General features: G+C 37.3%; 1 protein-coding gene and 1 long non-coding RNA gene across 3 annotated transcripts in view; one reads left to right on the top strand and one right to left on the bottom strand.

Moving 5' to 3' along the window:
- LOC136840148 (uncharacterized) overlaps positions 1-10,158 on the bottom strand; it is a 31,062-nt gene extending 20,904 nt beyond the window's left edge. The window contains exon 1 of the long non-coding RNA XR_010853543.1: positions 10,048-10,158. This is a non-coding gene — a long non-coding RNA (uncharacterized lncRNA). The remainder of the gene's footprint in view (positions 1-10,047) is intronic.
- Positions 10,159-10,335: 177 nt separating this feature from the next.
- The window catches only part of Dus4 (Dihydrouridine synthase 4), a 219,280-nt gene continuing 217,115 nt past the window's right edge, over positions 10,336-12,500 (top strand). The window contains exon 1 of one of the 2 annotated variants that reach the window (XM_067106581.1): positions 10,336-10,439. The gene's annotated coding sequence lies outside the window, so the exon portion shown is untranslated. The remainder of the gene's footprint in view (positions 10,440-12,500) is intronic. The other variant, XM_067106585.1, reaches the window with a different exon arrangement.

Here is a 12,500-nt window from a genome sequence, read left to right as displayed (position 1 = left end):
AACACGGCTTGAGCACCAGTTCCTTCTGGACGACCTATAAAAAAACGTAAAATGAAATCTGTGATACATCGCCTTACTGGTGTGAACATGGAACACCGACTTAATATTTTTTTGTTAACAAACATTGCCTTTCATCACTTGTCTTTGCATACTTTGAGCCGTATAGTATAAACAGTTTTGCATTCAAATGTCTCATACACGTTACAAAAAAGTGTTAAAGTCGACGAGAAGGACAAACCTAATGCCCACCTCTAAGGCCAAGTCCATACCACCCTAAAAAAAAGTAAGAGAATGAAGAAAAATGGGGTGGGGACCACGGAAGCGATTGCCAGCAATATATAATAATAAAAACTGGGAGAAGAAACGTCTGCTACTCCATGAGGCACACTAAAAAAAGAAAAAAAATAGTGGATGGAAGAAAGGGGATTAATTACCTTCACAATCCCAGTTACTCAAATACAACTACTAATTTGAATTCATAACTTGGAGAGTATCTTACGTTTAATTAAAACAGTCTACTCTGGGATGGGTGGTACATGCGCTGATGTAAACATTGGTTCTCAACAGGAATCGCTGACAACGTCGGCTCAGGGAAAATTTATGGTTTTCGCGTGGTTCTTAAAATAAAGATTGGCGCACCCAATCATAATGAGCAAACAAATTTTATCTGTACTGACTATCTGGTTCTAACATAATGGTGTGTGTGTGTGTGTGTGTGTGTGTGTGTGTGTGTGGTGCTAAGCTCGTAAAATAAAAGGGCTAAAGAAAGGCTGAGAAAAATGGAGCTATTTGTCCTGATGTCTGAAGCAGAAACAGATAGAGTGTGGCATTTTCATGTCTAATGTAATACATGTGTTGACTGGCTGATAAGATAGAGGCTAACTGTTTGCGTCAATAAACAATCATAGTCTGCTTAGTATGTGAAGAAAAACTGTTATAAGTGATGTGACTTAAGCAGTTACATTCTCAAAAAAAAAAAAAAAAAAAAAAAAAAAAGTACACATCTAAATAACTAACAAAAAATCAGGAAGAGGAACTAAGAACGGACAACCTCAAGATATGCAAAACCAAAACCAACAGGAAAAACTATCATTAGTGATTCAAAACTCGACATATCAAAGACGTGGTTACCTAACCTGGTTTACCCAGGATGCTTCAAATAACGTATACTGTGAAAAAAAATCGTTATGAACACCACACATACTAGATAGATAGAGAACTCTAAGATGAAGCCTACAGTACAAAGAAAACAAGAAGTCAAATCAAGACCAACTGGCAATACAAAATGACAAGAACAACACAACTTGTTTTTGTTTGTTTTCCTCTTTTTTTTCCCCTCCTCTCTTGGCTGGTCTCCTAGTGATCATGGCAGAAGTCGGGAGTGACATCACTTCTGCAATCTGCTAGTGTTGGGAAAGCTTAGAGAAAGGACGGTGCCTTGCCAGCTGCTCTCTCTCTCTCTCTCTCTCTCTCTCTCTCTCTCTCTCCGGTCAATCTAGCTAAATAAGAGATCTGAAAGAGGGAGAGTTGGGGTAACCCTCTTCCAGCAGGAAATCAACCTGGCAAGATCTATGGACGAGGAATAAGATAATTCTGTCTCTCATATGAAAATACACCTCAGGGAGTAAACAAGCCTGGTTGGTATAAGAGAAGGGGCGAATAGAATTACTAGCAGGTGGTGACAAAAGTCCATGCAGGGGGTTGAGAGAGAACACGCAGGGCAATAACAAACTGATGTTGCCCATCCCTCAACAGAGGTAGATAAAAAGTCCTGTGGAAACGTTGTGTATACTAATATTATTGCTATATATAATAAAGACAGTACCCTAAGATAAACTGGAATTTATTCTCATCTTTCAATTTAGATCATTTATACGTAACGTGCTCTACGAACAGAATAGCAGCCTCTGTAGATGATACGGCAAGACATCTGGTAAGTCAAGCTTTAACTATAATAAACATACATACATTATACACACACACACACACACATATATATATATAGATAATTATTCACACTTTTCTGGACAGGCTAAGCTTGTCACTACAACATCTGCGATCCAAATGCAAGACTGTGAAGCAATTCCGACGTTCGTATTTTTGCAATTGCATCTCAGGTCTGCACTGACAAGCATATCCGAAAAGTGTGAAGAATTCCGAGAAGCTGAGAGGGTTTTGTGTTCTTTAGAATTACGTACGTATCTAGTAAAACGTGACAAATAGAATATATATATATATATAATCTTGGATAATTTACCATGGAAAAAGTAAGTAAAGCTTTAATTCCCAACTTGATTCTAAAGTCGTAGGCTGGACAGTAAGGGAACTCAAATGTTCTCCTACGGAAGCCAAACCTCGTGCGCCAATAGGAATAAAAAAAAAAAAACTCCAGGTAATTATAATGAGGTAATGAAATATGAACGGCCAAAGACGAACGTATCAGCATACAGAGAAAACAGTGATACGTGGATAGACTACTATAAATCCTAAAGGAAAATTATAAGTCACGCCACGGAGAAAGAATAATACAGTAAAGCAAAAGTTTGTGGGAACACAATAACCTTGATATGATCTCGATCCTTGGATCCAACACTTAAACTGAATTCCCAATATCCACATATCAGTTTCGATGTTTATCCTACGAGATATTAAAATTCCAACCTTAACTGGCTGACGGATAAATGGAAGGCCAGACATAAACAGGTCAACTACTAAATGCCTGATGGGAATCCTGGGAAATAAAGTTTCTCAACATTCTCATAACCTGACTCATTGTAAAGACCTACAAACAGCTCCTACAAGAACAATGCCAATTGGTGCTTTCTTAAATAAAATGTCACAAAACACACATGGGATCCATACACTAAATCACAGAATAAACCAATGCATTCTGTGTTGCAACATCAAAAGCACTAAGCAAAATTCCTGAAAGCAGTGGAAAAGCACTTGGATTTGATGCAACGCTAACAGGACCCATTTAAAGTACCTTCAACACCTGTGAAAACTACAGGATCAGCTTTGTAAAAGCTTTCCTAGAATCTGCACAAACAAAATGTACAAGGTAAAGGCATTCAATGCAGATGACAATACACAGAAGCTGAAAACACTTATTATTTAAAATAAAATTTCTGACAAAAAGTAAATACTGTACCTCTCCCGCTGTCTCTAGGAATCAAAGTGATGTCATGAAATTATATATATATATATATATATATATATATATATATATATATATATATATATATATATATATATATATATATATATATATACATATACATATACATACATATACAGTTAAAATTACAAAACGTTGGAAGAATAAATGACCAAGTCAATGCGTGTGCTTCTTCCTGCCCCTTCAAGATGTGACTGGAGGTATTATTGCGTGTGTGTGTACACACACAAACATATATATATTTATATATATTACTTGGTTTTCCTGGGTTTTTGACCGTGATGGTTTTCTTGAAGAATTATAGGCAAAATTGAAAACAGACACGCATTAGTTTAGGCAACAAATGTTGAAAAGCCATATACATACAAAATCAATAAAAAAAATGGTTCAAAACCACATAAAAACTAATGTTAAAGTAGAGAAAATCATTTAAAATCCTACAAAAATATTTACATAATAGTCAGCTGTAATAAATTATAGTTTTTGGCCCTTAATGGTGCTGGTCTTCGGCAGCGTATTCCAGCGTACTTACACACGGATCACAGTTTGCATTGAATTTGTTATTTTAATATATTTCCCCATGGTTCCAAAGAAATTCCTTGATGCTAGTGCTAGCGCTAGTGCTGGTGCTACTGTCATGGCGTACCATTGGAAACTAAGCTTTTGGCTTGAGAGTCAGACAAGAGTATCAGCAGTAGCTCATGATAAGACATGGATTTTAGACCACGCCAAAGATGATGCTCAAGGGATGAGGACCACAGTCATCAACTAACCCCCAAAAGCTAGTTGTCGATTAAGGAAAAGGTGCTGCCTATGTCTGAAGATCTCAAGAAGTTTCGTGATGGGAAAGACCTAAAATTCAAAGGAAATTCAGGATGGCTAATGAAATTCAAGCACAAGCACAATCTTTGAGTCAAGATCCAAGGCAAAAGTGCACTGGCTGACGAGTTAGCACCAGCAATTGTTTTCAGAACATATATTCAGTATGGAAGAAAACAGCAGACCATTCACTCGTATCCATGGAGGCGAAGAATATGCCTTGCTTCAAGGTCACAAAAAGACTGTTTGACCCTTGAGGGCAACTGTGTGGGTGACTTTACGTTTAAGTCACCCTCAAGCACTAAAAAATCTACCCCAAGGCCCCTCTCTCCCAGTTATGTGGATGTCAAATCCAAAGGCTTGGGCAACTTACCACTTCTGAGAATTGGTTCAACCACTATGTACCAGTAGTAGAGAAGTACTGTCCGGTCAACACTACTGGCCACCCACAAAACCTCATCAATTGTCACCCTACCATTACTGTTCTTTACCTACCTCCCAGCAACACACCTTGCAACAGATGGACCACAGATCATTGCCTTTTCAAGCACTGCAACCTCAAGTGAACAATTAGGCAGACGACAGATGCAACAAATCTAAACGACAAATTAACAATCCATGACTTTTGGAAGGGATATGGCATCTACAAAGCAGCCTTGAATATAAATGCTGCTTGGAATGAAGTTTCAATCATCGGAATGAATGGCATTTGGGAGAAGCTGCACCCTCAATTTGTTCACTTTTTTCAAGGGCTTCCAAGGTGGAAGTGACCAAAGCCTTAGTGGCATTGAGCAATGAGCTGAAAATGGGCTTGGAGGAGGAGAAATTCATCCGTTATTTGAAGCTTACAAGCAGCCACTGATGAACAAGGAGTCGATGATGCTTCAGGAGCAGCAGTGCTACAAAGGTAAGTGTAGGTGTGCATGTGCAGGTGTATTTGCAAAAGATCACTTTACAAAAAAACAAACAAAACATAACAAACTAAAGACAACTTACACGCTGAGGAAACATAAAAAAAAAAAAATTACTCTTTTGTGGAGGCGCGTTGAGTTTTAATTTTGTAATTCTTTAAGGCTTAGCAAGCCCATCCATCATGAGGTTCCATTTTCCTGAGTATTATATTCCTATTACTCTGAAAATCATTAATTTATTGCTCATCAAGGAGCCCATGTTCAGGAAATTTTTTCTGAAATCAACCCTTGCATAATCCTGCTGATGAAAAAAAAAAAAAATACACAATCCCTTGAATGAGGTAATGATCCAACCACAGAACATCACTGCACCGGTGAACCTCAACCTGGCACTCCCAAAGCATAACCTTAAGAGGATATAGCTTGCAGTGTGCCATACCCAGCATACTGTAGACAAAACAGTACTAAATGTTCTTTGCATTGTCCCTTTGTCGCCCAGCTGCACAGCTTCCTCTTCTTTAATTTTTAACTATTCCCCTTGGCATACTCAACTATCCACCTCAGTTCACTTTACCTTGTTCCAACAATCATTTCTCATTAAGAACAATGTCTTTGGGTGAGCACCAAAAGCCTCTAACTGTGATTCAATGGCCTTGTTGAATTAATTTACAATAACAGCTTCCAAAATGTATGGTAAGTAGTATCTTTGCGTGATCACAAACCACTGGAAACCCTTGAGAGGGTAAAAATTTATCCACGTGATGTCAACATACCCATACACTTCCTCAAAAAGAACCCATCATTCACACATTTGGCACAGGCTGTAAAAGAAACCACCACCACTTTCTATTCCTCTACACCTACAACAAAAGAGAGGGGCCCTCTCATTTGAGAAATGACTGGCAATTACCCATGCTTTTGGAATGACTGGCAATTGTCTATAACTATAGAATCATAATAGATCTGTAAATTCCAAGATCCGTAAACTAGCACAAAGAGTAGGGTAACAAGGTAAGCAGCCGAGAGATAATGCTCCTGCAACAAAGTGGAGCAATCACTTTGACTCCATGATGAATTGCATAAACAATCAAAACTTCCCAAGGGATGATGATAACCTTCTCACTGATAACATACACTTTCAGTTCACTGATTGTATCACAACAGGTGGCATCAAAGATGCTTAAAGAATTGACCTAATCATAAATTGCCTGGCTGTCTTGGTTTCCCTGCAGAGGAATTCAAAATACACCAGCCATGAACTTACATTTTCCTAGCATCCATATTCAATGCATACGCTCTAGTAATGTATTCCATAATTTATACTTAGTTCATTTAATACTACTAATCAGAACCAAGCTAAAGATGCAGCTGTGCTAGGTAACTATTGCCAAATGCAGTCCCTTCAATTTTGTCAAAGATATTTTTAGTCTACATTCAGTAAGCCTCTTTCCCTTTCTACACACATCGGCTAAATCCAGAAAGATGTAGCTGCTGATGCGAGACTAAATCTTCAGAGAGTCAATTATCTGAAGAGTTTTCCATAGCTTCATACAGTAAAAAGTATTCCCCCGTGCTATTTAACTGACTTATAATCGTTGGTTCTCCATACTTCAAATCTCCTGCATTCTCAAGTTCTTTTGATATGAGAAAGGCATCTGACAAAGTAAACTATTAGAGACTCTTCAGAAGCTTTGTAAAAGAAGTACAACCTCACCATTAGCTGAAAGTTCCCCAAGAGGCAGTTCTGTGTCATGATGTAGCTTGGCTCCTGCAACAGAGTTAGTCACAGTGGCATTCTCTGACCTTTTTTTTTAATATACAGTATACAGATGGACAAAATGTTAAATCGAACCCACTCTCTGACAACTATATTAACAACTGGCTTAGAATAATCAAACCAACCTCTCCTATACTGACGGTATACTGTAGTCCTAATTTCTCCATCAAAATGCAGACACATTTGACATACAGTATATAACAAAACCAAGACTGAATGCATGTCACTGCCTGCTAGATTGCCTAAACATGCTGAAGAGCCAAATTTATTCCTCAAGAACATAGTCTGAAACTTGTACTGTACATGAATGCCTATATGTACCTGGGACATACAACAGAAAATCTATGAGGTAGAGCTGACGTCGAACAGAAACACAAGTATGATTTGCATAATTAGCAATATAACACAAGGTTCACCTTATGTTGATCTGAAACTGAAATAATACTGTTCCACTTACATTGTTATAATGTCCGTGGATGCTCCCAATTGACAAACTTTACCAAAGACACAATGGGACCTCTTGCTGTTGTTTAAAATAACATTGAAGGTGTTTCCTGTTTTTCTACAATGGAAAAGTTCTTATAAATTGCCTAGATTATTTACAAAATCATTATAGTTGCCCCTCAATTTATCACATGCTAAATTTTAGGCGTCTGGCCTTCTGATAAGTAATAAATCTAACAGGTAACAAACATCCTACTGTATAGCCTACACTTGAGTACTCAAGATCTCCTAAAGCTAACAGTACTTCCACTTAATATCCTACCCTATACTTTATTGTACTTCACATTTACTAATCAATTTGGTTGGTTTATCTGAATATGGATCACATCTAAAAAGGAAGCTAACAACAACCCATTAATGTGGATTACGAGTACAAAAGTATTACTGTATAAGCTGAGATAGTACACTATTTAGAAAACTCATGTCCAGTCTGACCATTAGGCTAGGGAATAACCTAGTAAAAACTGCTAATCCCAGACATTGACTTCCGGACCTTGAATGACAACTTCACTTCATCACACTCTGTCCAAGCTCAAATTATTAACGCTAATTATTTTAATAATCATCTCACTAATCTATCTTCGTTGAATGCAGTTGCTCATAATAATGCGTGTGCTCTATTATGTGTATAATCCTGTTAAATTTCCCTCATGGTGACTTGGCAGGAAGCCTAGAAAAAATAGTCAGAACAGTGCCCGTGTGGTTGTCGGGGACAAGGTTGTTTACCAAAGAAGTTGAGAACCTTGTTATGATTGAATGGCAGGCCTCGGAAGAGTCAGAATGCAGCAAAGGGAGTAGCTGCAGCATGGATGAAATGGAGAGAGCTAGCCTACTGGTATATAAAAATGTCCCATTAGTTAAGAGAGCAAAGTCTAACATGGGTATTTTTAATACCTGCACTACAGACCGGATTGCTCTCTAGGGTGGCAGAAACATTGGCACTGGCATGGGAAATGGAGATTTTGAAAATGTGTAACCATAAAATGTTAACAGTAATAACTTGAGAACAGTGGGATGATCCAATTACCAATGAGGAGCTGGTGAAGAGATTTGGTACAAAGAGGATATAAAATTATTAAGATCTCGAAGACTGGGGTGGTTTGGATATGTGATGTGAAGGGATGAGGAACAACTGGTTGGAAAAGTAGCAGATATGGAAACAGCATGGCAAAGAACTGTATGAAAACCCCAGGAGCTCCTGGGGACTCATGTCTAACGCTGTCAGTTGAAAAGCCAACGTAAAAATTTATGATGATGCATTAATGATGATTCCATACAGCAATTGAAAATTACTGTATAGGATCATTATTATTAAGGGGAACCAAATGGAATGACACCTGATAGTTATGTCAAGCATGTTACTGAAAAGGATGTATGTGGCCAAGAAGTCTTAGGGGTACTAATGCCCCTTGGTCAGGTAAAAATAGTGTATTCTTGGGTGGGTTACAGAAGAAAATCTCCTTTCAAGAATTAATGTTCTACTGTGATGACCATCATGAAATATTTCCTCTATTGCATTCTAATGGTATTTCACTATCAATCTAAACATTAACTACAGGTTTTTGTCTACCCAAGCCCAACAAATCCAAGTATTTTTTTGTGGCTCCCTGAATATTTGGAAGAATATACTTAAAATACTAAATAAACAATCATGATAAAAAACAGAGAACATGAGATACAAAGCTTTAAAATTACATTGTACTTTATGGTCTTATCAATAAATCATTTTTAAGTATACTTACCAGTATTATTTTACTTCAGTGACAGTCCCCAATAGAGAACTGAAGTTTTTTTTTTTGCTTTAGTATTTAGTCTTCTCAATATCTCTAATTTGAAAGTCATACCAAAATCTATCACAAATTTACTGTCACCTTCAAATTTACTGACGAGTGTTGTTACCTACAAAGCCTTTTTCTAAGGTTTCTACATATGTTCTGAAGGGGCATGGGGCCCTGACCAGGTATGGCCCCAGCAATCTGGGCTAGGTTAGGTTGGGTTAGGATGAAACCCCATTTATTTTAATTTACAGTTCCCTCCATGAGGTTAATGTTAAGGGGTCCAAGATGGGGTAGGGGATAAAACACCCTTGGTCAGGGTAGAACAATGCACCATTGGTAAGGTCAAGCTTAATACATCCTTATATGGCACTCATTTTGTGTTTTCTCTCACCCAATGTGGTCCCCTGTAGTTGTATGATGGCCTATATGTGAGGTACAGTATTTTAATCAACTTAGCCTATTTGCTACCGGAATAAACGTCTGAAACATTCAAAACACACATTAAACCATAAGAACATATTTCCAATTCCGAATTGTGAATATGGTCAAAGTTAAAAATTTACCTTATCACCTGTATACGGCTAGGGTAAACTGCGTGAACCCAAGTCAATAGTCTAGACTAAGTCAATTAAATGACTACTGCATAATATCCTACCTATACAGCAGTTTGGTTACGGTAAACCATGAATGCCCTGCCTAACTTAGTATTATAAGAGAAATTTTAACCACATCCTAGTTTAGGGCTTGGCCTACGCCACCCTTCTTTTAAGAGGCTGTTTTTTTTCTTTTTAAATACTATCTATAAAATGTTATTTAACTGTGGTGGTTTAAATAGTAGTCTACAGTTCTATAAGAGGATTTGGTACAATCAAACCAAACTGGGCTACTTAGGCTAGGACTGATTTAACGAACTTAAAAAACCGTAGGAATGGCCTATCTGCTACACCTTCGCCCAAGGACTCGCCATCTGCAAAACTACAACATCCACTTAAATAAAATCAATGTGTATTAGACTACTACTCACTTCAAACCTGAAAGATTAGCCCCTTCCTCTGATGAAAAGATATAAATAGTACTTACCTTTCCTCCAGCTTGAAAATAAATTTGGGAAAGTTTATGGAAATGGTCTCACACAATGTACAGAACATTAAAAGGTGTTGCTAACTTGCTCTAGGACCACCAGTCAAATAAGTAACAGTAAAGAGTATCGTAATTATCATTCAACTGTTAACTAACTTGTAATTAGTTCTGAATAAAATTATTTCACAGTTGTATAATTACTAAGTATTTTTGTTAATAAATTATTACCATTTGACAAAGAGATTATTATAGATTTTGAGATCGATTACGAATTTACGAAACTCGGATGTTGACAGTTCTCGTTTCATTGTGATGAAGTGGTACCTACTCTGCACGATTTACATTATTTAGTTTCTTATGGGCTGGATATCAACACTGTTGCAGCGATGCACGTGAGTATGCATATTTGATTTCTAGTACCAGTTACAAAATTATCCAAGTTTTAATGATTATAAACTCAATTAGCCTATTATAAACCTAGGCAATTTACTGGCCTATACTGAAGTTGTAGGCTAGGGGCTTTTAGGGTGTGCGCCGAGGTGAATGCTTTTGGGGGTATGAACACTTACTGGTTTTAGTCTGAAAGAAACTAGCTATGACCCACATTCGATCGGAGTTTAGGAAAATTTCTGGTGATAGAAATTCTGATCTGAAAGAAACTAGAACGGTATGACCACTAAAAGAATGTTTTTAACGGCAGGGCCACTAAAAGAGTTTTTCTAAGTAATAGGCCTAGGCATACACTGTTGTAGAAGACGACTAGCTTCAGCAATGTTACAAGTTTTTAGAAAGTTGAGAAATTTATTATGGTAAAGGTTACAAACTGCATAATTAGAAACCCTTCGAAGTATGCTAGCAAATAGAAAAATTATTGGGGCATGGTAGTTTATATTAAGTTAGAACAAATTCCGCAAAATACATTGCCATATATAAATTGGAATAACCATGGGTGTGCATCTTTAATGGTGAGCAACAACGTCTTACGTGTTTGTTGTTTTTAGTGATGAAGGGTGTTTTTCTGGAGGATCGAATTTTGGGTATTATTACCGACTCGAACACGGCCCATGGCTAATAGCATTATCACTCGATTTGCAGTTTAAAGGCCAGTTTTGGCTTTTCAAAGTATGCCTGATCCATTATCCATGTTTACGTCAACACGTTTTAGCGTCACGTATTCGTCCCTCAATACAACTGATTATCAACATGTAATTACTGCCTATAACTGTTTTGATGATCAACTCTAGATATAGTAGCAACATAAGGATTACTAGGCCTGCCTCTAAGTTAAGTCAGTTAACGTGGATAAACTTCCTATCAGTCTGGCGGGCTTCAGATAAAGAAGGCCAGTCTTGGATGTTATGTATAAAAGGGATTATAGTAGGCCTGGTGAGGACTTATGACGAGTAGAGACGTAAAATTATAAACCATCTTTGGTAGAATGCCTCAACGTGTATTTCAAAAGGGCATATTACAAATCTTGTAAACTTAAAACAAGAATATGTAAAATCCAAATATATTGTGACATACGTAGTTTCCGAATAGTGATTTTATTTTATAAATATTACTGTACAATGGCTTTATGCCTACGGATTGCTTAGGTAATGTCAAAATAAGCCCTGCTCGTGTCTTTCATTTTAATAAGAAGAAATGCCAGTGTTTCACTCAAATGTTCAGGCAATGTAACAGGTAGGTTGCATAATACCGCTTACAGTTCAATTTCTAGAATTTCTCGTTAAATAACTCATTGGTTGTCCGTTGTCGCATTATAATTTAATTGATACTGGAGTTGGTCGACTGCTGTCAAACGAAAAAAACTTGATGCTTTCCTCAAGATAACTTGAATCAAATGCTATGCAGCCAAGATACCTTTCACTTAATAGCAGCGCATAATCCGTACGAATTTTATCCGTTATCACTTATATGTCAGCATTATCAAAGAACACAGTACATCAAACTAAAGGTGACGCCACACACCAACGAAAAAGGGGTCACCGTGTCTGCTTGAAAAAGTATTTTTATCTCGAACGGCTTTTGGGAACGAAGGTGCCACCGTTCCCCGTTGATTTGATCCCCTTTAAGTCGGTACCATTTTTAGGCCAAGATGAAAAATGCAGGTGAAGTTGATCAAAATACGTTATAATCCACCATGACCGACATTTCTTCCTAATTGGTGCTTAAACAGTTCTGTATTAGATGCAGTTCTGTATACAGTATAGACGAATTTAATGACAGTGAACGAATAAAAAAAAAATTCTGGGTTATTTTACATTTTTTTTCCAGTGCATCACATTTGTCCTTGTTCATGTAGGCCTATTTGGAACAATGTTTTATTAGCATAATGAATGATTCTGTAGTTCATCCTTTTACTTGTCGCCAACTAAATACAGCTCATCACTGGACGAGCTGTGCACTTTAATTTAGAGGTACTGTTTTCCAGTTATGAGGTTAGTTTT

Source organism: Macrobrachium rosenbergii, chromosome 7 (assembly GCF_040412425.1).
Source record: "Macrobrachium rosenbergii isolate ZJJX-2024 chromosome 7, ASM4041242v1, whole genome shotgun sequence".
In the NCBI taxonomy this organism is placed as follows: Eukaryota; Metazoa; Arthropoda; class Malacostraca; order Decapoda; family Palaemonidae; genus Macrobrachium; species Macrobrachium rosenbergii.
This window is presented reverse-complemented; position numbering and strand designations above follow the sequence as displayed.